This window comes from Mustela putorius, unplaced genomic scaffold (assembly GCF_011764305.1).
Source record: "Mustela putorius furo isolate JIRA1106 unplaced genomic scaffold, ASM1176430v1.1 tig00000460_pilon_pilon_pilon, whole genome shotgun sequence".
Taxonomy (NCBI): Eukaryota; Metazoa; Chordata; class Mammalia; order Carnivora; family Mustelidae; genus Mustela; species Mustela putorius.
Window position 1 is genome coordinate 5,397,719 of NW_025421389.1, and position 18,221 is coordinate 5,415,939.

Consider the following 18,221-nt stretch of genomic DNA (forward strand, 5'->3'; position numbering starts at 1 on the left):
TTTACAATAAACTGGTAAACAGTAATAAACTTTTTTCTGAGTTCTGTAAGCCACTCCAGCAAATAATCAAAGCCAAGGGGGAGTTGTGGGAACCTCCAATTTATAGCCAATCGGTCAGTCACAAGTGACAATCTGCATTTGCAGTTGATAATCTGAAGTAGAGATGGGGGGTGGACAATCTTGTGGAACTGAGCCCTTAACCTGTGGGATCTGATGCTACCTCTGGGAAAGTAGTATTAGAATGAAGTTAAATCATAGGACATCCAGCTGGTGTCACAGAATTTCTTGTTGGACCACGACACACACACACACATTTGGTGTTGGAGTGTTGTGAGTATGGCAGGCTCATGAATACAGGGGCCATAAAAAAGAAAGAGGGAGGTTGCATACTCAGGTAATATGCCGGCTCAGGGCCTAATAACATCCTCATTGACATTCTCTTCCTACTGGGGTTTCTATGATGGAGCAGAGAGCTGTTTGGGTGAGACATTTCTAGTCCCCCGGCTCCTGAATCCCTCTTTCCTGGAAGATGACCATGTCATAAGACAAGGTCTTCTGATTACTGAGAACCAGGGAGTGCCTAAACCAAGTATGCTCTGCACTAGGCACTGACAGGTCTCCTTTTCAAAGAGAATGTCCACCACCCCATTAGACAGCACTGACATCATAAGGTTGTACCTCACAAGCATGAACTACTTGACTCAAAGTTTTAGATCACTTTGCAGACTAAGAGGCCAGAATCAGGAAGGTTATCCTGACTGGGGCCACAGTATCAGTGCTGAACTTTAGATTGGGGCTTTTTCTACTACCCTGTCCCCTCTGCTGACCCTAGATCCTTGTTGTGTCCCTGGAGAAATGGGGAGCATTGGCCACTGTCATCCCATTTTCCTCTGCTCCTCTCCTGGGCCCAGGCTGCTCTCCTGCATGGGCTGCTGCACACTGAACCCATCCCTGTTGCTGTAATTATCTTCCCACCAGATACTGATCTGAACCCATCCTCCTTCCCAGATACACAGCTGGTCAAGGTCTAATTCCTCCTATGTCCAGGGTGAAAGGTGAAAACTATTCACATTGGTAGGTAATGAGGAATGTGGCAGCATGCTAGGCTTGTGAGAGGAATTCCAGAAGCTCTGAGCCCTGTCCCACTTCCTACACCCCAAGACCTCCCATTCTACTGCAAGTACCAGATTTCCCTCATACTTCCCAAGGATGATGAGGAAAGGGAGAGTAAACAATAACACCAAACCAAATAAAGACTGAATATCTTCTCCCCAGCTTTATTTTCTTTGGTCTAAAGGGCAACATACCAAAATAAATAAATAAATAAATAAAAGACTAACCTTTTGGCCAATCACAGTTTAGTTGCTCTGCAACAAACAAACCTGCAATCCTGCAATGCATAGTTACATCTCATTAACCAAAGTCAAATGCATCAAAAGCATTAAAATTAAGATATTAGGTCCAATTATCCTGTCAACAGCAGGTGGAGGAAATTGCCAAAGGTTTATTTATTCATTAGCTTACACAGAATTTGAGGGCTCCCTAATTATTCACTGCCATATACTTTTTTACTTCCTCTCTTCTTGTGTACTAAAAAAGAAAAAAAAAATTGTTTGAGTTTTCATTTCTCCACAGTGCAGCAGCCTGCAAGTGTTGACAAGGCTAAGCCCAGGCAGGCCTGGAAAAGTGTTATGTCCTTTGTGTCATCAGGGCCCAGCCAGGCCATGGTTGAGCTGCAAGTGACTAGGAGGTTAGGAAGTCCAGGACACCTCCTTGGCTCCTGTGTTCCCAGAGATGCCCTCTGGGTTCCTGGGGAAGGCTTTCAATGGGCCAGCACAATTTCCCCAGACTCACTATCTTCACTGCTAGCCCCATGGGGCTGGGGTCCCCTGAGCCCACTGTGTCCCAGACCACAGCACCCTCCTCCCCTGGGGTCAGCAGTTGTCACCAGCCTCAGCTCTCAGGCCACTCTCTGCTTGGCCAAATGGGGCATCACACGAGTGTTGAGTGAATGAATGGAAATAATGACAAAGCTCTTTACTGAAGGTGAAAGGATCACTGGGCCCCAGATTGTGCCCCTGTGGGTAGTCTTGGGCTCTCATCTTCAGAGAGAAGATTCACCTGAAGCACCCTCCGTCTTGGCTTTCTCAGTAGATCCTCTTGCCCAGTTTCCTTTGTTTTCCTCCTCTATCCTTTCTGAGTCTCTGTGTTGTCCCAGCTCAGCTTTCCCTTCTACCTGCTGGCTAATAGGGTGACCATATTAACGTTTAATCCTGGAGATGTCCTTTGGCTTCAGGCCAGGCTTGAGACAGGCTCTGGTTATCTCCCATCCCCTAAATACATGGAAATTCTGCTGGTCTCCCATAGCTCTTAGGGTCTCAGGGGTAGTAGAAAGGGCCCTGGGTTCCAGGACTTTTATAACTACCAACACTTTCCCTTTCCTGTCTCTCTCTCTAGTAGCAGTCTTTGACACATTTTCATGGGTGTGTTCTGGAGACATCACTAGATCAGGAGACTCCCCAACCTTATTCCTCTCATCCCTCTAATCCCCCATCCATATCCACTACAATGAAAGAGAGAAAAAACATCCCCACTTTAAGATAAATAAACTGAGACTCAGATTAATTATATTCAGAATCTATGAGATTCTATGGAACATATCATAGCCACTATAAAAACACCTTCTCACTCTTATTGACATTATTTTATACACCTTCTTCTATTGTTCTCCTATGAGTTTCTTAAAGATAGGATGATATTAAAGACCTTCATAAAAGAAGTAAAACAATAAAACTCCTAGAAAAGAAATATAGAGAAATATCTTCATGTTATTGGCTTTAGCAATGATTTTTTTTACATGACACCAAAAGCACAATAATAGAAAGAAAAATGGAGCTAATTTGGACTTCTTCAAGCCTTAGAACTTTTGTATATCATAAGACATTATCAAAAGAGAGAAAAGAAAACTCAGAGAGTGGGAGAAAATATTTGCAAAGCACATACAAACATTATGATCCAAAATATATAAAGAACTTTTGAAATTCAACAACAAAAATCAGATAACCCAATCTAAGAAAGGGACACAGGATTTGAATAGACATATCTCCAAAGAAGGTATACAAATGATTAAGAAGCATGTAAAAACTTGCTCGACATCACAAATCATTATGGAAATGTAAATCAAAACTGCTGTTAAGATACCATGTTAGACCCACTAGGATGACTATTATTAAAGGCAAATAAAAAAACAAACAAAACATGAAATTAAGGGTTGAGGATGTGGACAAATTAAAACTCTTGTGCATAGCTGGTAGGAATGTAAAATGATGTAACCCTTGTGAAAAACAGTATGGCAGTTCCTCAAAAGATTAACCATAGAATAACCACATGATCCAGCAATTTGACTTCTGGGTATATACCCAAAAGGACTGAAAACAGGAGTTTCAGCGGATATTTGTACACCAATGTTCATAGCAGCATTATTCACAAGAGCCAAAAGTTTGCTAACAACCTGAATGTTCACTGTTGAATGAATAGATAAATAAAATGTGGCATTTACATGCAACAGAATATTATCAACTTTTAAGAAAGAAATGGAATTTTGATTATATGCAACATCATGGATGAATTTGGAAAACATTAAACTACATGAATTAAGCTAGAGGGCCTCTGGGTGGTTCAGTGGGTTAAAGCCTCTGCCTTTGGCTCAGGGTCCTGGGATCAAGCCCCGCATCAGGCTCTCTGCTCAACAGGGAGCCTGCTTTCCCCTCCCTCTCTCTCTGCCTGCCTCTCTGCCTGTTTGTGATCTCTGTCTGTCAAATAAATAAATAAAATCTAAAAAAAAAATAAAGAAGCTAGACACAAAAGGGCAAATAACTGTATTATCACAGCATATGAGGTAGCTAGAATAGTCAGGTACATAAAAACAAAAAGCAGATTGGTGGTTGCTAGGGGTTGGGGGAGGGAAATGGGAAGGAGCTACTAAAGGGGTATAGAGTTCCCATTTGAGATGAAGGAAAAGTTCTGGAAATTAATAGTAATTTTGACTTCGCAACAGTGCCCTGAACTGTACACTTTAAATTTGTTAAAATGGTAAGTTTTATTTTATACATATTTTTGCCACAACAACAAAACCCAGAATGGTATATAGTATGAGCTCTATAATTACTCCAGAAAAAGTTCCTATTCAATTAAGCTTTGGACTTGTGAGCAGACTTATTGACTAAACAGATTTGGGTTGAGCTTTCAGTTATTTCTCTCAACAGCCCCAGAGAGTTCATATCCTTGAGGACTTACTACGTGCCAGACATAATACTGGGCTCTAAAGGTTCTGAGGTGAATAAACACAGTCCTTGGCCCTGATGAACTCACATTCTAGTAGAGCAGCAGCTATATCAGCTGATAAATTACAGTATAATAGAGATGTAAATATGGAAACAAACATGCACAAGAAAAAATGACCAGTTCTGTGGCACGGGGGAGTGATCAGGAGATCAAATGCCATCCACATAGAGTCAAATGTCATCTCCTCCATCCCTGCTCCAGAAGGTGCTTTGAGATCATGAGGGCAGCAGGACTGGGACATCCCAGAAAGTTCTCTGCATAGGTAGGCTCTTCAGCGGACCTTGAAGATAAGGGTTTTACCAGTCTCCCATCTCCCTGTGCTGTGGACACAGACAGAAATGAGATATAGTCCTTGCCCTCAAGAACCTCACATTCTGAAGGAACAGACAGCCTAGGAAACACAAATTTAAGGCGATGAGGTTAAGTGCAGTGGGTAGATAAGGAGTTAGGGATCTTTTCTAATCAGAGGGCGCCAAAGCCTCTGCTTTCAGCTAGAATCCTCATCAGTTAGAAAGCAAGCATGGGTGGGCCGACCCTTTCATCAGAGCTGATATAGCGGCACAATCTATGTCCTGTGAACACTGCTGACCATCTCTGTGACCAAAAGTCTGCAATATCTCATGAGGCTCCAAGCAGACATGCTTGCATGAAGCAGTGGACCCTAGAAAGAGGGTCCAGGAGAGAGGCCCAGAGGAGTAGGTGTGTGCCAGTTCTTCCAGAAAGCCCCCCATGACTCATTCTATTCTCTGTGCTTTCATACCATCACACTCTTGAGTTACCCCTGCTGTAGCACTGACCCCGCAATATTGCAGGAGTTCCCAACCTCTGCACAATTTAAAGCATCAGGCAGTTCTTGATAGATGGTGAGGCTGTCCTATGCATTGCAGGATGTTTAGCAGCACCCTTTCTGCCCACTAGATGCCAGTAGCACCCCCCTGAATTACAAAAAAAAATAAATAAATTTATAGACACTGCCTAATGTCCCCGGGATGCAAAATAACACCCAGTTGAAAATCACTGCTGTATTATAATTGTTCCAGTTGCCAAGTTTCTGTGGTAGTTTTGAGTTGACAGATTATTTTCACCCTAGCAGTGCCAGGGACATAGAGGTGATTGATTACCACTGGAGGAACAGGTTAAAGAATGAATGTTCAGGTTGAGTTTGCAAAGGCAGAGACTGGAACCACAACAAAAACAAAATGCTAGGGAAGGTACTTTCTTTATCTTCAACTATGCCACATAGGCACCAGGCTTTGGTTTTCAGAAGTGGGACATCCACTTTCCAGTTTTTATAAGAGTCACGAAATTAATGCCTAATTTGTTGTTCTTATTAAATAATCTTATAAATATAATTTAGTTCCAGTTATGTTTGAAAGATGTATGTGTGGGGAAGTGAGTTAGGACCTTCTTCTGGTTTAGCACAAATAATATAAATATGGGACATTTACAAAAGTGTTAATATGGATGCTTCCAGCTGGCACTGAGAACATATTCTATAAAAATTGATAGCTCAATAGTTTTGCTAGTTCTAATTTCTCTGATTCCAAAGAGTAGGGAAACCTCTTAGAGGGAACTAGTATTTCCCCCATCATGACTGGTCTCTATGCCTTGAAAAAAGGAAGATTTTTGTTAATAGACGTGTGTGAACAGCGATTCTAGAAGCCCATGAGTCTCCAGAGCATTTCCTAGTTAGCATAGTATTATCATGGCATGGGTTCAGGGAGCTCCAAGAACACTCTGCAGAGGGTACTATAGTGGACTGAGGGTGCACATTTCAGCTCAAAGAAACACAGTTCTCCCAGGTTCTTGAGTTCTGATTCTCATACTTTATTTCTACACTCTCTTCAATGATCTCTGCCTTCTGGGCCAGTTCACAGTCCTGGAAAGAAAAGAGTGGTTCCGACCTACAGTGCTAGAACCTGGTGAACATGGAATTTTGAGTGATAAACCTAGGACGTGAGTCCCAATTCCTCTATTTTATATCTTATAATAAGTTGTTAGCCTCCCTGAGCCTCAGTTTCTTCCACTGAGAAATAAAGAAAACAGAACTGTATAGTTCTCAGAGTTGTTGTCAGGAATTAACAAAATAGTGTTTGCGTAATATGATTTGGGAACCCTAAATTTCATGTAAAGTTGGAAGTAATGTTCGTCTTAAGAGCATGATAACAATTGTTGACATTGCTTAGCCATTACATAGCCACAGCAACCAAACAAAGCTGTTTCCTCCTTGCATTTATAGTAAAACCAGAAATAATGCAAGAACGCTTTTGGGTTAAAACAGCATTACTGTGGCACCTGGGTGGCTGAGTCAGTTAAGTGTCAGACTCTTGATTTTGTCTCAGCTCATGATCTCAGAGTCATGAGATAGAGCCCCACATCAGGTTCCTTGCTGTGCATAGAGCCTGCTTAAGATTCTTTCTCTCCCTTTTCCTTTGTCCTTCCCCTCCCTCTTTTAAAAAAGAAAAACAAAACAAACAAACACCACCATCAACAATAACAAAAATGCAGCATTTCTAAACCACATCTTCAGGTTGGGACACTTCAACAAAAGCACAAGGGATAACTCCTCATGGCCTAGAACAAAACAAGTTTTCTGGAGCCTGGACCTCTGAGCAGTGAGGTTGTTCATAGCTGCATAGCCTCTACTCTGTCCCCTGTGGTCATGGACAACACAGGAGTGCTGGTATCCAGCCCCAGGTCTGTGCTTTTAGGAGATGGTTTGTTTGTTTTGATTTTTAAAGATTTTATTTTTATTATTTATTTATGAGAGGGAGAGCACGAGGTGGGGGGGAGTATCACATGGAGAAGCAGATTTCTTATTGATCAGAAGCTCAATCCTGAGACTTGAGGATCCTGACCTGAGCTGAAGGGAGTCACTTAACCAACTGAGCCACCCAGACACCATGTAGATGGTTTTAAGAGAGTCTTGTGTTAGGTCTATTTGAAGACATGTGGCAGGTTTGGCAGCTTGCCCTCTGACCAATGCTTGTCCATCCTCCCTCACACTGAGATACACCAGGGTAAACCAGGAGAGAGTGATTTGATGGAAAGCTGAGCACATTTTAATCAGCCAGGAATTGAGCCCTTCAGAATTCTCTGCCCCCAGGTTCAGAATCCAGTCTGCGAGGGTGGAGCCAGAAGCCAGGACACAGACACAGCCAGGCCTGTGTGGTTTAGAGCTCCAGCCCCACTGCCCTTCCAAGCACTCAGCCCCAGGCACTGCTAGCATGATTGGGACCAAATCATCACCATTTCCCACTCTAGTTATTTTAGTGGGGGATGGGAAGAGCCTTTGAACACCTTCCAAATCATTCCCTCCTCTGTCCCCTTCTCCAACCAGGTTCAGGGTGGTTATTCAGAAAACACACACTGGAGTGGCAGTATTATTTATTAAAATATTGAAATCCTTCATTTGCTAAACAGTTGCTATACTGAGCACACGCCCGCACACACACTTGTGTTATCAATCAGCCAACTCCTCTGAACTCCACAGAACTCATTGTTCCTGGGAAGTAACTCCAGGCAGAGCAGGGGCAGGAGCTAAAGGACCCTGCCATAGATGCTTTCAGCCTTTCCCTTTCCCTGCCATACCTGCTGTCAGATACAGCACATATCATTCTTTCTAATGCCTAGACTTATCCTTGCATCAAAGTTCATAGTGGAAGGAGAAAGGCAGGGGTGGACCTGAAGCCATTTGCAACAGAAGTATGGAGTTTGCTTAGCCTAACCATCAGCCCTCAATAGTGCCCTCCAGGTGCACTGTCTCTGAGAAACAAAGGCCCACTCTACAATCAGAAAAAAACAAGTCTCAAGCCTTGCCCCAACTGTCTAAGGTATCATGGCCAAATATATCACAGCAACCTGATTCTCAGGGCAGAACCCAAACCCAGTGGATGAGGAGCCCACACCACCCATCTCATTTTGTTACCTGACTCCACCAGTGTAGCCCCTTCCTTTAATAGGATATTCCAGGGGTCTCCAATGCCCACCATCTCAGGACTCAGCCTCAATTTTCCCATGTTATTCATTTCCTTTCTTTAGGACATAGGTATATTGGCTTCCATAAAGCATGTCTATTTGCTTGAAGGGAAGTTAATGCAATATAACACCCATTAGTGGTCCAGGTGTAAAGTTATGCTCAAGGGCCTAACTGGGAAGGCAAAAGAGACTTTAACCTCAAGAAGCTAATGGTTTAGTGAGAGAGTCACTCATGTGGACAAGTAATAGAAATGTTCTAAGTCCATAAATTAAGTAATTATGAAGGCTGAGTGTGCAGAGGTGTGTTGGTGAACTCTGCCAAAAGGCTTTTGCAGAGACAGTGAACCTCCCTCTAAATGACCTGCCAGACAGAAGGTCTGGAGCAGTCTGACCCATGCTAGTCTCTGAGCCCCTCTCCCACTGAGCCTTGAGCCACCCTGGCTTCTACCCAATTCAAAGCAGAATAAGGCACATGCAGGGGCACCTGGGTGGCTCAGAGGGTTAAGCCGCTGCCTTTGGCTCAGGTCATGATCTCAGGGTCCTGGGATCGAGTCCCACATCGGGCTCTCTGCTCAGCAGGGGGCCTGCTTCCCTTCCTCTCTCTCTGTGATCTCTTCCATTCCTCTCTCCTACTGTGATCTCTCTCTGTCAAATAAATAAATAAAATCTTAAAAAAAAAAAGAATAAGGCACATGCACGTGAATCAATGAGTGGCTAGGGTTCCTGTGACAATAACCACCTGGTTGCCGCAGGCAACAGGGAGGCTCATCAGATGGGGCTTTCCACTTTGACCTGCTTCCACACAAATAGTTCTCTGGAACATGTTACTGGCCCGGCTATGTCTCTTACCGGCAGTGTGACTTCAAACTACTCAAATTCTCTGAACCTTCATTTCCTCAACTATAATAATACCTGCTTGGTAGGATAGTTGAGTGATCTACATACAGTGATCCATGTAGAGCACTGGGCACAGTGCCTGCTATGTGGAATTTCTCTATAAGAAGCAGCTATTTTTATTTTACCAGGCCTGACAACTATTCTATGCGGTGAGCAGAGATGGATCACCATCCCCAGTTCACAGATGAAGAAACTGAAACTCACGATTAAAATGTCTTGCCCAAGCAAACTAAAACTAATCTGATGATTAAAACATTGACTAAAGCAATGTGATTTATGATTACTTAAAGTCTGCCCTTTTTGCAAATGGAAACTGCCTAGACAAATGGTCTTGTAATAGAAGGAACAAAAGCAAGTGTACAAGCCCAGCTGAGAGCCTGCCCATGGCTCCAGCCTCTGTGCACAATGACTACCCTACATAGGCTTTGGAAAACCACCTTGTGGGAGCGGGGGACAGAATTCTGTGATCTTATCTCTATAACCCTGTGCTATGGATGGTGAGTTTCTGCTTCTATTGTCAGTCTCTCCTCTCTTGAGGTAAAAATGATCCTCTGCATTTGCTAAACATTTTAGCATCCACTAAAATCTTTTTTCTACATGTTTTTTGATCCACAAATAATATAGCTGTTAAAAATTTATACTGTCAGGGAGGAGCCAAGATGGCGGAGAAGTAGCAGGCTGAGACTAATTCAGCTAGCCGGAGATCAGCTAGATAGCTTATCTAAAGATTGCAAACACCTGAAAATCCATCGGCAGATTGAAGAGAAGAACAACGGCAATTCTGGAAACAGAAAAACAACCACTTTCTGAAAGGTAGGACCGGCGGAGAAGTGAATCCAAAGCGACAGGAAGATAGACCCCGGGGGGAGGGGCCGGATCCCGGTAAGCGGCGGAGCAACGGCGCACAAAATCAGGACTTTTAAAAGTCTGTTCTGCTGAGGGACATCGCTCCAGAGGCTAAACCGGGGCGAACTCCACGCGGGGTCAGCGTGGCCTCAGGTCCCGCAGGGTCAAAGAAGGATCGGGGGTGTCTGAGTGTCGCAGAGCTTGCTGGTATTGGAAAGGGAAAGCTGGCTACAGAGACAGAGCCGACAGTAAGCTCACAGCTCAGTGTTACCTTGAACCGGTTGCAGGCTCGGTGAGCTTGGAGCACGGCCGGAGGTCAGGCAGATGGGAGTAACTGGGCGCTGTTCTCTGAGGGCGCACTGGAGAGTGGGGACCTGGGCTCTCGGCTCCTCCGGGCCGGAGACCAGGAGGCCGCCATTTGTATTCTCGTCCTCCGGAACTCTACGGAAAGCGCTCAAGGAACAAAAGCTCCTGAAAGCAAACCCGAGCGGATTAATCACCCTGGACCCTGGTAAACGCGGTGAAATTCCGCCTGGGGCAAAGACACTTGAGAATCACTACAACAGGCCCCTCCCCCAGAAGATCAACAAGAAATCCAGCCGAAACCAAGTTCACCTACCAAGGAATGCGGTTTCAATACCAAGGAGAGCAGCAGAATTCCAGAGGAGGAGAAAGCAAAGCACGGAACTCATGGCTTTTTCCCTGTGATTTTTTTTAGTCTTGCAGTTAATTTAATTTTTTTCTTTTTCATTTTTTGTTTTTTTTTCACGCCTTCTGGTAAAATTTTTTTTTAACTTTTACCTTTATCTTTTTTAACTTTTTTTTAACTAGATTAATATATATTTTTTTCTTTTTTATATTTTTCTTTATTTGTTTTCTTTTTTTTAATTCTCTTCTTTTTATTTTCTTTTTTTTTCTTTTTTCTTTTTTTTTATCTTTCTTCCTTTTTGAACCTCGTTTTATCCTCTTTCTCCCCCATCACAATTTGGGATCTCTTTTGGTTAAAGCATATTTTCTTGGGGTTGTTGCCACCCTTTTAGTATTTTACTTGCTCTTTCATATACTCTTACCTGGACAAAATGACCATACGGAAAAATTCAACGCAAAAAAAAGAACAAGAGGGGCACCTGGGTGGCTCAGTGGGTTAAGCTGCTGCCTTCGGCTCAGGTCATGATCTCAGGTCCTGGGATCGAGCCCCACATCAGGCTCTCTGCTCGGCAGGGAGTCTGCTTCCTCCTCTCTCTCTGCCTGCCTCTCTGCCTACTTGTGATCTCTCTCTGTCAAATAAATAAATAAAATCTTAAAAAAAAAAAAAAAGAACAAGAGGCAGTACCGAAGGCTAGGGACCTAATCAATACAGACATTGGTAATATGTCAGATCTAGAGTTCAGAATGACAATTCTCAAGGTTCTAGCCAGGCTCGAAAAAGGCATGGAAGATATTAGAGAAACCCTCTCGAGAGATATAAAAGCCCTTTCTGGAGAAATAAAAGAACTAAAATCTAACCAAGTTGAAATCAAAAAAGCTATTAAGGAGGTGCAATCAAAAATGGAGGCTCTCACTCCTAGGATAAATGAGGCATAAGAAAGAATTAGTGATATAGAAGACCAAATGACAGAGAATAAAGAATTTGAGCAAAGAGGGACAAACAGCTACTGGACCACAAGGGGAGAATTTGAGAGATAAGTGACACCATAAGACGAAACAACATTAGAATAATTGGGATTCCAGAAGAAGAAGAAAGAGAGAGGGGAGCAGAAGGTATACTGGAGAGAATTATTGGGGATAATTTCCCCAATATGGCAAAGGGAACGAGCATCAAAATTCAGGAGGTTCAGAGAATGCCCCTCAAAATCAATAAGAATAGGTCCACACCCCGTCGCCTAATAGTAAAATTTACAAGTCTCAGTGACAAAGAGAAAATCCTGAAAGCAGCCCGGGAAAAGAAGTCTGTTACATACAATGGTAAAAATATTAGATTGGCAGATGACTTATCCACAGAGACCTGGCAGGCCAGGAAGAGCTGGCATGATATTTTCAGAGCACTAAACGAGAAAAACATGCAGCCAAGAATACTATATCCAGCTAGGCTATCATTGAAGATAGAAGGAGAGATTAAAAGCTTCCAGGACAAACAAAAACTGAAAGAATTTGCAAATACCAAAACAGCACTACAGGAAATATTGAAAGGGGTCCTCTAAGCAAAGAGAGAGTGTACAAGTGGTAGATCAGAAAGGAAGAGAGACCATATACAGTAACAGTCACCTTACAGGCAATACAATGGCAATAAATTCATATCTCTCAATAGTTACCCTGATTGTTAATGGGCTAAATGCCCCTGTCAAAAGACACAGGGTATCAGAATGGATAAAAAAACAAAACCTATCTATATGTTGCCTCCAAGAAACTCATTTTAAGCCCGAAGACACTTCTAGATTTAAAGTGAGGGGGTGGAAAAGAATTTACCATGCTAATGGACATCAGAAGAAAGCAGGAGTGGCAATCCTTATATCAGATCAATTAGATTTTAAGCCAAAGACTATAATAAGAGATGAGGAAGGACACTATATCATACTCAAAGGGTCTGTCCAACAAGAAGATTTAACAATTTTAAATATCTATGCCCCCAATGTGGGAGCAGCCAACTATATAAACCAATTAATAACAAAATCAAAGAAACACATCAACAATAATACAATAATAGTAGGGGACTTTAACACTCCCCTCACTGAAATGGACAGGTCATCCAAGCAAAAGATCAGCAAGGAAATAAAGGCCTTAAACGACACACTGGACCAGATTGACATCACAGATATATTCAGAACATTTCATCCCAAAGCAACAGAATACACATTCTTCTCTAGTGCACATGGAACATTCTCCAGAATAGATCACATCCTCGGTCCAAAATCAGGACTCAACCGGTATCAAAATATTGGGATCATTCCCTGCATATTTTCAGACCACAATGCTCTAAAGCTAGAACTCAACCACAAAAGGAAGTTTGAAAAGAACCCAAATACATGGAGACTAAACAGCATCCTTCTAAAGAATGAATGGGTCAACCGGGAAATTAAAGATGAATTGAAAAAAATCATGGAAACAAATGATAATGAAAATACAACGGTTCAAAATCTGTGGGACACAACAAAGGCAGTCCTGAGAGGAAACTATATAGCGGTACAAGCCTTTCTCAAGAAACAAGAAAGGTCTCAGGTACACAACCTAACCCTACACCTAAAGGAGCTGGAGAAAGAACAAGAAAGAAACTCTAAGCCCAGCAGGAGAAGAGAAATCATAAAGATCAGAGCAGAAATCAATGAAATAGAAACCAAAAAAAAAAAAAAAAAACAATAGAACAAATCAATGAAACTAGGAGCTGGTTCTTTGAAAGAATTAATAAGAGTGATAAACCCCTGGCCAGACTTATCAAAAAGAAAAGAGAAAGGACCCAAATAAATAAAATCATGAATGAAAGAGGAGAGATCACAACTAACACCAAAGAAATACAAACTGTTATAAGAACATACTATGAGCAACTCTACGCCAAAAATTTGACAATCTGGAAGAAATGGATGCATTCCTAGAAACATATAAACGACCACAACTGAACCAGGAAGAAATAGAAAGTCTGAACAGACCCATAACCAGTAAGGAGATTGAAACAGTCATTAAAAATCTCAAAACAAACAAAAGCTCAGGGCCAGACGTCTTCCTGGGGGAATTCTACCAAACATTTAAAGAAGAACTAATTCCTATTCTCCTGAAACTGTTCCAAAAAATAGAAATGGAAGGAAAACTTCCAAACTCATTTTATGAGGTCAGCATCACCTTGATCCCAAAACCAGACAAGGATCACATCAATAAGAGAGCTATAGACCAATATCCTTGATGAACACAGATGTGAAAATATTCAACAAAATACTAGCCAATAGGATTCAACAGTACATTAAAAGGATTATTCACCACGACCAAGTGGGATTTATTCCAGGGCTGCAAGGTTGGTTCAACATCCCCAAATCAGTCAATGTGATACAACACATCAATAAAAGAAAGAACAAGAACCATATGATACTCTCAATATATGCTGAAAAAGCATTTGACAAAGTACAGCATCCTTTCCTGATCAAAACTCTTCAAAGTGTAGGGATAGAGGGCACATACCTCAATATCATCACAGCCATCTATGAAAACCCACCGCAAATATCATTCTCAATGGAGAAAAACTGAGAGCTTTTCCACTAAGGTCAGGAACACGGCAGGGATGTCCATTATCACCACTGCTATTCAACATAGTACTAGAGGTCCTAGCCTCAGCAATCAGACAACAAAAGGAAATTAAAGGCATCCAAATCGGCAAAGAAGAAGTCACATTATCACTCTTCGCAGATGATATGATACTATATGTGGAAAACCCAAAAGACTCCACTCCAAAACTGCTAGAACTTGTACAGAAATTCAGTAAAGTGTCAGGATATAAAATCAATGCACAGAAATCAGTTGCATTTCTCTACACCAGCAGCAAGACAGAAGAAAGAGAAATTAAGGAGTCAATCCCATTTACAATTGCACCCAAAACCATAAGATACCTAGGAATAAACCTAACCAAAGAGACACAGAATCTATACTCAGAAAACTATAAAGTACTCATGAAAGAAATTGAGGAAGACACAAAGAAATGGAAAAATGTTCCATGCTCCTGGATTGGAAGAATAAATAGTGTGAAAATGTCTATGCTACCTAAAGCAATCTACACATTTAATGCAATTCCTATCAAAGTACCATCCATCTTTTTCAAAGAAATGGAACAAATAATTCTAAAATTTATAGGGAAACAGAAAAGACCTCGAATAGCTAAAGGGATATTGAAAAAGAAAGCCAACGTTGGTGGCATCACAATTCCGGACTTCAAGCTCTATTACAAAGCTGTCATCATCAAGACAGCATGGTACTGGCACAAAAACAGACACATAGATCAATGGAGCAGAATAGAGAGCCCAGAAATAGACCCTCAACTCTATAGTCAACTAATCTTAGACAAAGCAGGAAAGAATGTCCAATGGAAAAAAGACAGCCTCTTCAATAAATGGTGTTGGGGAAATTAGACAGCCACATGCAGAAAAATGAAATTGGACCATTTCCTTACACCACACACAAAAATGGACTCAAAATAGATGAAGTACCTCAATGTGTGAAAGGAATCCATCAAAATCCTTGAGGAGAACACAGGCAGCAACCTCTTTGACCTCAGCCGCAGCAACATCTTCCTAGGAACATCACCAAAGGCAAGGGAAGCAAGGGCAAAAATGAGCTATTGGGATTTCATCAAGATCAAAACTTTTGCACAGCAAAGGAAACAGTTTACAAAACCAAAAGACAACAGACAGAATGGGAGAAGATATTTGCAAATGACATATCAGATAAAAGACTAGTGTCCAGAATCTATAAAGAACTTAGCAAACTCAACACCCAAGGAACAGATAATCCAATCAAGAAATGGTCAGAGGACATGAACAGACATTTCTGCAAAGAAGACATCCAGATGGCCAACAGACACATGAAAAAGTGCTCCATATCACTCGGCATCAGGGAAATACAAATCAAAACCACAATGAGATATCACCTCACAGTAGTCAGAATGGCTAAAATCAACAAGTCAGGAAATGACAGATGCTGGCGAGGATGCGGAGAAAGGGAACCCTCCTATACTGTTGGTGGGAATGCAAGCTGGTGCAACCACTCTGGAAAACAGCATGGAAGTTCCTCAAATTGTTGAAAATAGAACTGCCCTACGACCCAGCAATTGCACTATTGGGTATTTACCCTAAAGATACAAACGTAGTGATCCAAAGGGGCATGTGCACCTGAATGTTTATAGCGGCAATGTCCACAATAGCCACACGATGGAAAGAACCTAAATGTCCATCAACAGATGAATGGATCAAGAAGATGTGGTATATACACACAATGGAATACTATGCAGCCATCAAAAGAAATGAAATCTTGCCATTTGCGACAACATGGATGTAACTAGAGCATATCATGCTTAGTGAAATAAGTCAAGCAGAGAAAGACAACTATCATATGATCTCCCTGACATGAGGAAGTGGTGATGCAACATGGGGGCTTAAGTGGGTAGGAGAAGAATAAATGAAACAAGATGCGATTGGGAGGGAGACAAACCATAAGTGACTCTTAATCTCACAAAAAAAACTGAGGGTTTGCTGGGGGAGGGGGTTTGGGAGAAGTAGGTGGGATTATGGACATTGGGGAGGGTATGTGCTTGGTGAGTGCTGTGAAGTGTGTAAACCTGGTGATTCACAGACCTGTACCCCTGGGGATAAAAATATATGTTTATAAAAAATTAAAAAAAATAGGGACAGCGAAGCTTTGTATTTTCTGTAAAGTGAAGGGAGGAGGGAAGTTCCATGATGAGTTTTGGGAATCCATTACAATTTATTAACTTAATTATTTTCCTTTATCTCCATAGTTATTATTCAACTCCATATCTGATGGTGATTAATCTAACCTTGTAATTACACCCCTCTTACTTTCACTACAGTGCTCATGCCATTTGCTGACCACTTTCTCCCAGATGCAGAGGCAATATATGGGGCTTGGGGACTTCAAAGTCTGTTTAGTGGTAAGGCTCAGCTTTCTCAGCTCTGCGTTAACCTGACAGCTTTTTACAAGCTAGGCTTTAGAAGTCTGTAAGACCAGAAGAGAAGGCAATCTCTCCCTGGAGGCCTCTTGACCTCTTTTCAGGGATGGATCACTAATGAGGAAATCAGAAGGAGTCCTGTAGTCCATCTTTATACTCTCTTGTTCTCTGGGTGCTAGAGAACCTATGCAGTGGATAATGGGGCATTGGAGAGTGGGGAAAAAAAATGTTTCACAGGTATACTGTGGCAATAACAAGTAAAAGTTATTATAAGGCAGTGTCTAGGCCTTATCTCTTTTGACAATGGCTTAGAAAAGTGGATGCTATGATTTTCTAATCCAAAATTGGAACCTATAGTCTGATAAATTATGGTATACTAAAGACACAGGCATTTCTGGAAAATCTAGGACTTGAGGTTGCTATTTTAAGACAAACTCCTAGATTAGGCAACTATAGAGAAATTAAAAACACATACAATTGGTCCATCTACATTGTTTTTCAGAAACTGGAAATAGTTCTCCAATTGTGTGGCTTATCTTTTCATTTTTCTTAACATTACCTTTTGGAGACAGAAGTTTATAATTTTGGAGAAATCCAATTTTTTCTTTTATTATTACTGCATTATTATTGTTTTTGTTCTTGGATAAAAAAATATTTTCCTTTCCAAAGGCTCCAGAGATATTTTTCTAGGTCTTATTCTGTAAGTTTTGTGGAATTCTTCTTCGTATTTAGATATGTGACCCCTCTCAAATTACTCTCCTGTGTTGGTATGAGACTAGAAGAGACATTTTCTTTTTTTCTATGTGGATCTTCATTTGATCCAGTATCATTTCTTGAAAGACTGTTTGTTCCCCCATTAAATTACCTTGGCACCCACATGTAGGTCTGTTTCTGGGTGCACTATTCTATTCCAAGGACTTATTTTTCCATTCTAATTCCATGTATTAATTATTGTAGTCTCATAAGATCAAGTAAAATTGTAAAATCAAGTAGTGTAATTCAGCCAACTTGATCCTTCTTTTTTGCTTTCGATCTAAATATGTTATATATGCTTTCCTCTATAAACTTAAGAATAAGCTTCTCTACTTCTTTCTTATTTATTTTTTAAAGGTTTTGTTTATTTATTTGTCAGAGAAAGACAGAGAGAGCACAAGCATAGGGAGCAGTAAGTAGAGGGAGAAGCAGGCTCCCCACTGAGCAAGGAGCCTAATGCAGGACTTGATATTAGGACCTGGGATTATGACCTGAGTGGAAGGCAGACACTTAACTGAATGAGTCATCCAGACATCCACAAGCTTCTCTATTTCTATAACAAAAAAAAATGCTGTTGCTATTTTGATTGAGGTAACATCCAAATTCTGGTTGATTTGGGGAGACTTAATATTTTAGCAATATTGATTCTTCCAACTCATGGACATGCTATTATCTCTCCATCTTATCTGTCTTTAATTTCTCTCAGCAAAATTTTGCAGATTTTAGTATAAATATCTTTCAC